This window comes from Elaeis guineensis, chromosome 1 (assembly GCF_000442705.2).
Source record: "Elaeis guineensis isolate ETL-2024a chromosome 1, EG11, whole genome shotgun sequence".
NCBI classification, from domain to species: domain Eukaryota; kingdom Viridiplantae; phylum Streptophyta; class Magnoliopsida; order Arecales; family Arecaceae; genus Elaeis; species Elaeis guineensis.
This window is the reverse complement of record NC_025993.2, coordinates 100,878,372-100,891,316: the sequence shown is the minus strand read 5'-3', so window position 1 is coordinate 100,891,316 and position 12,945 is coordinate 100,878,372.

The window sequence follows — 12,945 nt, the reverse complement described above, 5'->3', positions numbered from 1 at the left end:
CTACTGGCTCACTAATAGATTCTAATTCTTGGACTCGATGTTTTTCAGAGACCTCTTCAAGTTCAATCTTCCTCCCACTACCTCTATCTTGGATAAACTTTTTTTTTCAAAAAGATGACATGACAGTCCATAATAACATTATGATCTTCAGAAAGATAGAAATAATATTCCATGAATTTCTTAAGATACCCTATGAAATAAGTCCTAAATGACCTAGCCTTTAATTTATCTGCCTGTAGTTGCTTGACATGGATCGGACATCTTCAAATCTTGAGATAACCAAGACTCGATTTTTTATCATGCCATAACTCGTATGATGTGGTAGGAATGGATTTAAAGGGAACCCGATTCAAAAGATGAATAGTGGAAAGCAATGCATATTTTCAAAGAAAAATAAAAAAATCTGTGAAGCTCATCATGGGCCGAACCATATCTAATAGGATTCGATTTTTTCTTTTGGATGCTCCATTGACCTGAGGCATCTTTGGAGGTGTCCACCATGAGACTATACCATTATCATTGAGATAAGCGCAAAATTTTTTACTAAGATATTTTCCTCTTCAATCTGATTAAAGAATCTTTTTGAATTTTTCGGTTTGCTTCTCTACTTCATGTCTGATCTCTTTGAACTTTTCAAAGGCTTCAGACTTATGATGCATCAAATACACAAACTCATACCATGAGTAATCATTGGTAAAGGTTATGAAGTAGACATAGCCATCCCTGACCTGTACATCGAATGGACCACATATATCAGTATGCATCAAGGCTAATATCTCGGTGGCTCTTTTCCCATATCCCATAAAGGATAGTTGGTTATCTTTTCTTGAAGACAAGACTCACAAACCAGGTAAGACTCGAAAGTTAATAGCCCAAGAAGATCATCTTTCTTCAATTTGTTAAGTCTATCATCTACTATATGGCCTAGCCTAAGGTGCCACGGATACTTTTGACTAATTTTATCTCTAAGTTTCTTAGATCTACGGCATTCATAATTTGCTTGTTAATATTGACACTCACATCCAAATGCAAGTGATAAAGTCCGTCAATCAAGAAAGAATGTGCAATAATATTATTTCAAAAATAAATTAAATACATATCTTTATTGAAATAAAAATTATAATTATCTTATGCCAGTACAGATATAGAAATCAAATTTTTACTGACTACAGATATAAAATAACAGTCTTTCAAAATTAAACTAATTCTTAATGGTAGTCACAAAGGATAGGTCCTAATGGTCACAGTAGCAACTCTTGTTCCATTGCCCACTCAGAGAATGATCTCATCTTTCCTCAGCCCTCTAACTTTTTTCAAATCCTGCATAGAAGTACATAAATGAGCACTCGAATCAGAATCTAGAACCCAATTAGAAGAAGAAAAAATCATTAGATTAGTTTTAATTATGAGCAAATCAGACGTATCTTTAAATGACCCATCCTTCTTTATGTTCTTCACATTCGTCAGATAGGCCAGATAGTTTCTTCTCCAATAGCCTTTGACATTATAATGGAAATATTTTTCCTTATCGCCGACCTTCTTGGGAACCTCCTTCTTGGGCTTGCTCTTATTCTTTTGCTTCTTCGCAGGCTTCTTCTTCTTCTAAGAAGAAGACTTTTTCTTGGAGGAAGCCCGCTCTATAGTAAGAGCCATTCTCCTTGAATCTTTCAAGGTACCCTCAGCTGTCATAAATATATTCAACATTTTGGATAGGATGCTATCAATCTTATTCATATGGTAGTTCAAGATGAACTACCCATATGAATCAGGAAGAGACTAGTGGATCAAATCCACCTGCAATTTTTTGTCCATTATCATCTCGAGCTTCTGAAGCTCTTCAATGTCCTTGATCATTGTCAAATAATAATCATTGATGGACTACCCATCATGCATCTTTACTCTGAAAAGTCTATGGGAGACCTCAAAGTGAGCCGTGTGACTCTACTCACCGTACAACTCTCATAGATGAGTCAGCATATCTCTAACAGTCCTCATATCTTCATACTGATGCTAAAGATCCTTGGATATAGATGCAAGAATTTAGCACTTCGCCCTATTATCTTCATCCATCTACTTCTCTAGTGCGGCTCGTTGATTAGGAGATGGATGAGCTGGCAACACAGACGCATCCTGATCTAGAACATGGGTCAACTATTCAGAACTGAGAACAATTCTCAAGTTTCGGAGCCAATCTTTGTAGTTTGTCCTGGTCAACCTATTGGTGTCAAGAATTCTGGCTAATGGGTTGAAACTCGATATGATTATCTGTAGATAAAATAGTTTCTAATAAGATATTTGTACTTATTAAATATTTGGTCTAAAACTTTAAAAACAAACAAGGCTTTCACTATTTTTTTGAATCTTCCACACTCCTCGAGTGGAGAAACAAAAATCTATATGCAATCGAATTTTAGTGGATACTATAGTCCCATTGATCTATATATACCTCACATAACAGTTATTGATGAATATGAATCAATGAGTGGATAACACCTTGTCCATTGCTTCACTAAGCAAGATGCAATAGGTTCGATCTCTAAGTTCTGTAGCCTCACCTAACAGTTATTGGCATATTTTTTAGTTAAGTCAAACCCACTGTTTACCAACGGATATAAAGCCATCATTGGAATCCTCACCTAATAGTTATTGGTTTTAACCCTATCTTTATCCTGAGGTATTGAATATCGATAGAGTGGTTGTACCTTTTCGATGTGATCAAACTACTATAACTAGCCAAGAACGACCAACGTCAGGAAGGCACCCGCATCTCTACAATAGTGGTAGACCGCTAGATTTAATATTTAATGAGAAGATTTAGATTCAAGTCTCATCTGAATTAGCACATCAAATGTCTGATTGATCACGTTCAGATCAGCACAATCTCATATCGGACTAACCTAGTCAACATGGGTGAATACGAATGACTAAGCAATCTTATTCAATCTTTAATCGATCAAATTGATCAGGTAAGTGAGATCAGTAGGAGGGTATGCCAATACTTGCCTTAGATATCATCAAAATGGCCAGATACGTATGCTCTCAATTAAAAATCATCGATCGAACTGCCAACTTACCTTAGATACTAATTAGTCGATTAGAATCGAACAAGTTAACCAAGTGACTCGGGCTCGAACCACTAAACCAAATTTGATCTTGAGTCAATCAATTCATATTAAAATATGAATCGATGCAACCAACTGTAACTAAACTTGACTTTGAACCTCTTGGATCTAATTATAACCAACCATTGATTAGGTTCGATCAACTGCTTAAAATCGACAATAGGTTTTAACTTGATCTAATCAATTGATCCTAATTATAGTTTGATCACTCGATCTAATTTGTTCAACCTATACCCACATATAATAAATATAATTTTTAGATTTTAAAAATATTTTTTAGATGATATTTCATTGTATGCATTAATGGCTTATGATCATAAAATTTTTTTAGACTAAACCAAAAGTCTTTTATCTCATATATGTAGTTTTAGATCAAACAGCAAAATATCTATCATATATAAAATTTTTAGATCTAAAACTAAAATTACACATATCTGATACATACAAAGTCAGATCTAAAATAATGATTAAAATATTTTAAAAATATTTTTCAAAAATTGATTCGCATCAAACTAGGACAATCTTTTCAATATAGGGATAAACCCTATATCAGGACAACCTTATACCAGTCTGATGTGAATTTTTAATCATTTTAATTTTAGATCTAACATGAATAAAGATATATCACATATATCTATTTTCAAATTTAAAAGATTGATTTAAATATTTCAAAAATAATTTTCAAAATCGATCATTCTTGTGTTAGGATAACCTTTACAATATAGGAGGTTAACTCTATATAAGGATAACCTTATATCAGTACAAGATCGATATTAAATCACTCAAACTTTTAAATCTAAATAAAAAATTAGATCATACATGTTAAAAAAAATCTGGCTCTGATACTACTATTAGAAAGTAGGTAGGTTGCATGTATGCATTTCAAAACGATTTTGAAATGCAACGAAAATAGATCTAGGTTAAACCCTGTAACCTCATATGCAATAGATCATATCTATTAACTACCTGTATCCAGATCTAAGATATGCATATAATCTGAAAATAAAATATAAATAATTAAAATCAAATCTCAATACCTTGCACGAGTCGAACTACACCGCAGTCGATGATCATGGATCTAAATGGTTCTTTTAGCTGCGCATGTGTCCGACCTCTACAGATATCTACACGAAGACTTGTTCCAATCAGAGGTAGGTGATCTCTCTGAGATACTAGCTTTTTTATAGAAATCTTCTTTTTGATAGCTGAAGTAGCTTCTTCTCAAATCTCACAGATCCTCTAGAGATGGAGAAGAATAGGATGAATACAGAAGAAAAAGAGGTTGTGTTAGAGAAGAATTTTTTCTCTCTTTTTTTTTCTCATGCTTCATGTAATAGGCATCCAACTTTTGGAGCCTATTTATAAGGGACGTAGGGGATTAGGGTTTGGAGGAATCGCCACACATCTTACATGCCACAAATAAGGGGCATCCTAATTTTTTTAATGCAAAAGGGAGGAATGGCGTGAGAAAGAAATCAGATCTGATTCTTTCTCATGCACACTCCTTTCTTAATGTGTAAAGGAATGTGATGGCGCCACAAAACTTTTCATAATCCCCTTGATATGTTTCCATCTTATCCTCATTTCTTGATTTGAATCAAATTCAAATTAAGAAGGGATAAGGATGATGACTCATCACATGTGCCGCCCACCTTTCTCTGTGCCCTCTCCTTTCACGCAGAACCAATTCATGCCAAACTATTTTTTTTGTGAGATGTTATTAGCATGGAGAGAGAGTCCCAGAGAGTTAGGACTCTAGGGCTTTTTATTTTGGTTCAATCCAAATCATATTTGGTTGAACCCAAGGAGAGAATAGAACCTAAGTAAATTAAGAACCCAATCTCCTCAATCAAATCCTAATCTAATTAGAAATTAATTGAACCCAAATTCTGATCAAATCATAAATTAGTCTCTCTCGTAATCAGATTTGATCCAATCAAATGCAATCCAAATCAAAGTGAATCCAATTCAATTAGATTTGATTTGAACCTCATTGTTCAATTAAATTAAAATAATTAAAAATTTAATTACTAATTAATCTTTCTATAATTCACTAACTCTTAGTGGATTACATTAATTACAACTTTTGCTTAGGGTTAATCATCAATCATATTGATGATTTTATCCTTCAACGATTCATAATTGTTGATCAATATCTAATCAGATAAGAATCTCTTTTGTATGTGACCTCATAGGTTCCATTCTATCTGATAGTAAGATATATTATGATCTCCATCATAATATCATCGAAACTTCTTTCGATGGATTAGAATAATTTCAATTCTATCCTTCGTGGATCATTGATCATCAAAATAATACTCGATGAGCCCCACAATCCATCAATGATATCTAGCAGTATGTAGTGGCAATCCAGCAGAATGAAAGTATGAACTTCTAGGTACAATCATCATGTGATTCAGTTATTCTATCATAAGTCTCGACTAGATAGAGTTTATGGAGAACTCATCAAATTCCAACATCAGTCATATACCAGATTGGCTTGACTCGAGTTCACTTGTGAATCCCGTGAAAATTTTTTTTTAGTATTCACACTTATTTTGGTTAAAGACTTTCTGAATTGAGTCTCGTGAATTGCATAAAACTTCTCCTTTTCTATCCAGATTGATAAATTTTTTTTGAGTGCATCCTACTCCTAATAGTGAATCTAAACCCATCGTAGTCAACATACATAGCAAGGATCCGAATGGCTAGGGACCAAGTGAACGTACAGTCAAACTATAGTACTCTCGCTGCGAATAGCTAATGCACTGTAGGTCAAAAGACTATTCACATTACTGCAATATCGAAAAAATCATTGACGAGTGAGTAGACATCCAAGTAATTTTTCGTATTAGTCATGCTCAGTGCAAGTTGTTCTCTAATAACCACCGACACTCTCACCCCAATATTCCTACACTGCAGACTCGAGACTCATCTATCTGAAAGGAAGATGATCCGTGTACTGATCTAATTAGATTAATTGCTGTCCTCCATGATGATTTTTCGATCTCGAGCATTTAGAAACTAACCACTAATAATGTATGTCTCAAATTTTCAACACTTTGAGAATATATAAAATTATTTTTATTAATTTATAAGACAAATCATGGATACATAAATATAATTAAAATAAATTTTTTTATTAATAATAAATATTTTATAAGTATAAAATTAAGTTTTGAAATTATAAAATGTATCAGCCAATAATTAGCTTCTAGGACATACATCTAACAGAAATGATAGACCCTAGTGAGGGTAATTCTACTCTAAGTTGGAGAGATCAAAAGGCACACCGAGTTTGAAAAAAGATGGATTTTACGACTCGAGGCATTCTGACAAGCTTTATAAATGGTGATCTACTATATGAGTACAAGTAGTATCTGACTACTTATGCCATGTGAAATGACTTGAAAAAAAGTTTGAATGCACATCGATGACCAAACTAAGGCAGCTAGTTTGACACTTACCAGAAGCGTCCCAAATATACAATTTAGCAACATTTAAGGGAGATGTCAAATATGATTACTAAGTTGAAGTTAGCTGATCATTTTCTCTCTGATGAGTAGCAAGTGCAAACTCTAATTTATTCCCTTCATGATAATTGAGAGCATATGAAGATTAATCTGACCTATAATGAAAGCATCAAGACCTTCATTGATGTTACCCACCATGTGGAACTTGAAGATGAGTGCCTTGTAGTGGTGAGGCTTCCTCGGACTGGCTTTTATGGTCGAGTCTAGCTCGCAAAGGGCTTCAGGCTCTAAATATAAATGGTATTGAAATAGAAAAGCAAAGAAAAGGAAAAAGAAGGCGGACCTACACCTAAGAAGAACATGACTAACTATGAGGAGAAGAATAAGTGGTTTGTGAGAAAGAAAGATAAGTCCAAGATGAAGTGTTATAATTGTGGCACATTGGGTTATTTTGTTTGTGAGTGTTCGAAGCAAAAGAAGATAGCACATAATCTTGCTTCTCGATGTGACATATATATTATCAGCTCAGTATTGCTTACTGAATCTTATCCTTTATGGATTGTAGACTCAGGAGTCATAGACTATGTAGCTGAGATCGAGGAGCATTGGTAGAGTATTATTGAATCCCACTTAGAACAAGATGAATTTATGTGGAAAATAATGTTAAAGTCGAGGTCGAAGGAATTAGCACTTGCAAATTGGATTTGTGTGGTGGCTGATCTTTGCTCCTACATGATGTCCTATACGCATCCAAAATTCGATGAAACTTTGATCTTTATAGTTGTTCTTCTAGGTTTTGATTTTCATTTGAACTTTAGGTCTAATGGTGTGGACTTGTTTAATGATTCTATTCATTATGGTTCTAGTTATGTAATGAATGATTTTATTATCATGGATGTTGAATGCTATATGTATAATTATGATAATAATTTTTTTCATTACATATCTCTACTAGTAATAATAATGTGGATATGAAGGTTTAGCTTGCTAGATTAGGCTACATTGGACAAAATCGAATGAAATAGACTAGCAAAAGAAGGCCTATTGGGGTACGTCACTCTCCAAAGTAAAAATACCTATTTGTAAGCATTGTTTAGCTAGAAAAACAACTAGAAAACCATTTGATAAAATAATTAGAGCAAAATTTTCATTATGATTGATACAATCCAATATCTATAGTCCAATGAATATAAGAACAAGATGATGGACTTTGTATTTTATTATATTTATAGATGACTTTATGCGTTATGGTCATGTCTATCTGATTTCTCACAAATCGAAGCACAAGAGTATTTTAGACTATATATGAATGAAGTAGAGAATTAGTTAGAAAAAAAATAAAGACCTTAAGAACTGATCGATGGCATGAATATCTATCCGAATAATTTAAGGAGTTATTTAATGATAAAAAAATTATGAGATAATTGACTATTCCTGACATCCCTCAACAAAATGAAATTGTCGAGAGAAGGAATAGAATTTTTTTGAAAATGGTTAGATCTATGATGATACAAACAAACCTACAAATTTTCTATTAGAGAGATATATAGGTGACTGCTGCCTATATACTTAACCATATGAATGAGTATTTGAATTATGGATAGGTAGAAAATATTATCTAAGTCATTTAAGACCTTGGGGGTCTATTGCCTATGTTCATAATCCTTCTAATCAATATGAAAAATTAGATCTCAGATAAATGCATCTTTATGAGATACTCGAAATAATCGAAAGGTTATATATTTCTAGGTGAGTTGGCAGATCGAAGCATGACTGAAATTGAATTATAGGATGTCACTTTCTTTGAGAATAATTTTTCGAGCATGGACGAGATAGATAGAAATTCTCCTTTATATGAAATGGAAGAATCAAATAAATATCGATCTTTGATAAATTGAGATAAAAAAGAGATATCTTAGCCTCAAGAATAGAGTGGGAGTGGTAGAATAAGTGAATTTGTTTCATAAGAATTTTAGTTATGAAGAAGCAATTGTAAGAGGATATCCTGTTGTCATTCTAAAATTAGAGGAAAAACTTTATTAATCACTCTACAAGATAGTAATGAACCTTAGAATAGTTCATAAGGCTCTATCTTGCACTACAAAGGAACAATGAAAGAAAGTAATGGAAGAAAAAATTGAGTTTATGAAGATAAATTAAGTTTGGAAATTTATAGACCTTCCACCTAGGCGCAAAGCAATTGAGAACAAATGGGTTTTCAAGATCAAGCACAAGACTAATGGAACCATTGATAGGTATAAGGCCCATCTTATAGCAAAAGGTTATATCCAACAAAAGGATATAGACTTTGAGAAAACTTTTTCTCCTGTTGTAAAATTTTTCTTAATTTGCTTAATTCTAGACATTGTAGCTTAAACTGATTTGGAGCTACATCAAATGGATATTAAGAAAGCATTCTTAAATAGTGAACTAGATGAAGTAATCTACATGGAGCAGTTAGTGGATTTCATTATTAAAGGCCAAGAGAGTAAAGTATGCAAATTGTAATATTCTACATATGGCTTAAAACAATCATCTAGATAGTAGTATTTGAGATTCCATTAAGCGATAATTTTTTATAATTTTAAAATGACTGATAAGAATCACTGTGTATGACAAAGATTTTGTTCTTGCTATAAAGGAGTGGTTATCCTCAAACTTTAAGATAAAAATATGAGGCGGCTTATATTCTCGATGTTAAAATATATCGAGATTGTTCAAAAAAACTCTTTACTCTTTCACAAGAGTCATATATTAGATAGATTCTTGAACATTTTAATATCAAAGATTATAATCCTATGGACACTCTTATAGCAAACAACGAGTGCTTGAGCCTTGAAATATGTCCCATGACTATAATAAAAAATAATAATATCCAAAGTACCATACTCAAGTATGCTTGGAAGCTTAATGTATGCTATGATGTGCACAAGATAAGATATTTATTATGTTGTGAGCTTAATCAGTCAGTATCAATCCAATTCAGAATAAGGGCACCGGAAGCTAGGCACTATAAGAAAAACGTATATTGCCAACCAAAATATAATTTGGTTGGAAAAGATTACACTAACGGCATAAATCTTTTCCTATGAAAAAATTGGTTACTAAAAGTTCACACCAAATTTTTTCAACCAAAACAAATGGTTGCTAATAATCAATGCTGACCAAAGTAACTAGTTGTACATATTACATCAAATGTTTCACAACCAAAACTATTGGTTGGCAATGCTAAGATTTTTTCACGACCAATTATTTTGGTGGTGAATGGGTTGTCACATGCAAAAGGCATTAGATCTTTCTCGACAAATATTGACTTTTTGCGATAAAAATCTGATCATTTTATGATAAAATAATTCATCATTGAAGAATTTGTTTTACTCAGCTCAATCTATTTTGGTCGCCTTACATCTTGATTTTTTGACCAAACTAAAAATTAGTCGCCAAAGATAATTGCCGACGGTGCTTTCATGACCAAATTACCGACCACATCTTTTGGTTGGTAAAAGCTTTTAGCAACCAAATTTAGTCTTTTTGCAATGACTTTTTTGGTAGCCAATTGCATTATTTATTGTAGTGGCTGTCAAAAAAATTTTGAGATATTTAAAAGGCACTACAAACTATTCCTTTTGCTATCAGGGATCCAATTTGCATTTGCAAGGTTATATTGATGCTGATTGGGGAGTAGATATAGATGAACACAAAGTCAACGTGTGGATATATGATCTCACTAAGTAATGGCATCATGTTATGGAGTAATAAGAAATAAATCTATACAACCTTATCCATAATTGAAGTCGAATTTATGGCATGTTCAACAGCAATGCAAGAAGTTATTTGATTGAAAAGATTCCTACTACATTTAGGAATGGTGAGTGATAATAAGGGATCAATAATAGTGTATTGTGATAGATAGCAATAGTCTATACAGAAGATCTTACATATCACTGTAGAACTAGATATATTGATACCGGATATAATTTTATGAAAGACATTATAGCACAAAATACTATAAGAATTCAAAGTTTTACTGACGAACTTTTAGTAACAAACTATAAGTCTAGTTACTAAAAGTCCATATTTAGTGATGAAAATAAGAAATGATCACAATAAACTATTTTAGTTAACATCTTTAATGATGAAATAATATTTCATAACAAAATATATACCTTTTATGACTATTTTTTATTTTGTCATGAAAATTCGTTATTAAATAAAGCCTTTTAAGGTTGGAAAATAATGTCAGCACCAAAATTAATTTTGGTCAACTCTTTAATGATAATTTTATAAATTCTCACTAAAATTTATGTCTTTAGTAATGATATTTTAAAATAATTACTATAGATATACACCTATAATGACAAAACTTATGGAGTAGTCATTACAAGTCTATAGATATATTATATTGTCATAATTTTGGTGTTAATAGCGATGTTGGTCAAATTACTAGTGATAATTTTATAATTCGTTACTAAAACTTATATCTTTAGTGGTAATAGTTTAAAATGGTGATTGTATGTACACATCATTTAATGACGAGTTGATAAAATGATCATTAAAATAAATATTGATAAATTTATTAATAATAATTTTTTGATTCATCACTAAAATATATATTTTTTATGATGATATTTTAAAATAGTCACTATAAATATATACTATTAATGATGAGATTATAGATTGGTCATTAAAAATCTATATCTTTAGTATCAATTGTTATGTTTCACTAAAATTTTATATATTAATAACAAAATAATAATATCATCAATAAAAATATTAACTATAATAATAGTTGACTAATATATATATTAATCACTAAAATAAGATATAGATTTTAATTTTATATTTGGTATATTATCAAAATCAGATTAATTATCGTGAGAGTTGAAGTAAGATTAGAAGACGATAATATGTATCTAATAAGATGTGGATCATGAATTATCTATTTTTAAAAAACTTTGAAAAAAGAAGATGATTATATTTTTATTAAAAAATTAATTAATAAAAAAATATATCATAATATATTTGAAATAAAAATATTTTATAATATAAAAAGTCTTAAATAAGTATAATAGACTACAATATTATATAAGAAGCTAATGTTATCATGATGGCTATGTAGTAGGCAAATATTCAATAAATCTTAGGTTTAATCCTTATGGAGGCTTATAAAATAAAAAATATAAATGGCACAATTTTGATTTGAGATAAAATATTTTATTTTGATGGATTATTTATAAGGAAGTTTTAATCTTTTGTCATGTAACAAATCGTGCATGTTTTTAATGACTATTTTCACTTCATGACTAATTGTACCATCTTGTTGCAATCAATAAAAATTGATCACAAAAAAAGATTTTAGTGACGATATTAAATTCTTATTAAAATTTATTTTTAATCATTAATTTCTTATTAAGTCATCATCTTTTAGCTCTTTAATGATCAATTTTTTATCTTCTGTCATAAATACAATCATTACTAATATTTATCTTTAATAATCATTTATATTTTATTACTAAATATATTTTGATCATTAAAACTTTTAACCATGATATCTTTAGTGACCACCAAGTGATGAAATATTTTTTATTAAAAATTTTTAATGATAAAAGTAAAATAATTTGTGACTAAATTTTTCATTGCTAAAAATCAAAATTCTTATAGTGAAAGGAAGTGGCTATACAATATATTTCGACACATCAAATGTTGCAGATCTACTCGCCAAGCCAATAGCTAGAGATGTATACATAAAATAATTGAAATTATTTGAGCTATATAGGCTGTGATGTGAAACTTATGAATAAATATTTATTATGTATCTTTGAAAATATACTTGTATTAAGTATAATATTTATGTTATTAAATGATCATCTTGTTCATTTTTTTAATGCCCATTGATAATAACATACATATGAGCATTATATGCAAAGTTTTGTTTAACGCACATAAAATGAAGTATGTCACACAGATAGAGGTTGATCATCTCACATAGGTAATCACCTCTGGTGCTGAAAAACATGCAGAGATGAAACGTTTTAAGTATGAAAATACTAAAAGATCATTGAATTTGAGCTTAAAACTTATGTCGTCTTGATAAAAGAATCAAGATGAGATCATTATTGTATATTTGATAGAGATGGATGTCCCCACCATCTAATCTAGCCTATTTAGAAGCCACACATGAATTCTTAAGTAATAGTATAAGAGTATGCTGACTTGGAGAATTCAGGTTAGGCACCGAGGTATGTTTGAACTTAAGTCTGTATGGTGTTTTTTTTAGAAAATGACATACAAGCTAAGAAAAAAATAAATACCATAGTATGTGATTCATACTATATGTACTATGTGACTAA